Below are 1551 nucleotides of genomic sequence, written 5' to 3' on the forward strand. Positions count from 1 at the left end.
TAATAAATTAATTATAAAAATTCAATAATATTTTATTCATACTTAATAACTTTTAAAACCTGCTTTAAAAAATTTGATTTGAATGAATATTGACAAAGTTATTCTAATTGTTTATAAGTATAAAACTTCGACCAATGTTTAAACAAGCGCCAGAGCTCTCCTAATTGACGGATTCGAATTTTCAAAAAGCGTTTGAAAGCTTGAGAGCCCTTCTATATGTGATTAAATATTTTGTTCGAATTTTTTTAACATATTGTGCCGCTAAAAGTTAAGTCCATGTTTTTTTATGCGAATAGAAAAATTTTCATTTCTAGTGATATTTGAAAGTCAAAACGTCAAAAATCTCCGTAGATATACGATTCACCCAAATATGGACTTTTTGAAACAGATACCGTCTGGACTACATAGAAGTCCCGCAAGCAACCAGTGGCGGAGTTATGGGGACTCGGACTAATTAAATTATAAAAAAAATAATACGGCCCCACTGAAAATAAAAAATGATGTTTTTAGATAGAACAGTTTGTTATTGACAAAAAGTGTACATTCACTTTTTTTCCTAACTCTTATAGTTTCATGGCAAAATTGATTTTTCGGAAGGGTGCTTCTGGATTCTGTCGATAAACTTTAGGAAGACGTTCCTCATAAAACCTAAAAAAATATAGTACCTACCTATTAAAATTGGTTTTAGTCTCGAGTATGTGTGAGTCAAATAAGCCTTTTTGTCTCCCCTTCCATTGGGTTTAACCAATTTATTTATTTAATCACCGGACTTGACACCGATGGATTATTTCGTTTGGGGTGCTGTTAAACAAAAAGTCTACGAAGTGCCAGTTGATACCCTACAAGATCTAAAACAGCGAATAGTCCAGGCGTGTCGAGAATTAACTCCAATTCAGTGTCGATCGGCTCCTACTTCCATAATTAGAAGATGTCGTGCTTGTCTACAGTCCGGAAGCGCCCATTTTGAACAAACTCTTTTTTAAATCATTTCATTTTTATCCGCTTTGTCTAGGTATAATATAATACTAATTGGTAATTTTTTGGTTGTTTCAATTTACAAATAAATTTTCATGTATTGTTTACCATCTTATTTTATTTAAAAGTACACAACACAAGTAAATGAAATGACTACAAACCGACTAAAGAAATTTAGGAGTATTGCAAGGGTCGTTACGTTGTCGCATTACGACATAGTCACATTAGATGTTAGGTACTTAAATATTTCTATTGTTTTCATTAACATGATTTTTTTTCTAAAAAAACACCCTATATCTGAAAACGAAGCATCTCCTAAATAATTTTAATACTATTGGTTAAACCCAAGGGAAGGGGAAACAAAAAGGCTTATTTGACTCACACATACTCGAGACTAAGACCAATTTTAATAGGTACTATATTTTTTAGGTTTTATGAGGAACGTCTTCCTAAAGTTTATCGACAGAATCCAGAAGCACCCTTCCGAAAAATCAATTTTGCCATGAAACTATAAGAGTTAGGAAAAAAGTGAATGTACACTTTTTGTCAATAACAAACTGTTCTATCTAAAAACAG

The sequence above is a fragment of the Anoplophora glabripennis genome, unplaced genomic scaffold, assembly GCF_000390285.2.
Source record: "Anoplophora glabripennis isolate ALB-LARVAE unplaced genomic scaffold, Agla_2.0 scaffold1541, whole genome shotgun sequence".
In the NCBI taxonomy this organism is placed as follows: Eukaryota; Metazoa; Arthropoda; class Insecta; order Coleoptera; family Cerambycidae; genus Anoplophora; species Anoplophora glabripennis.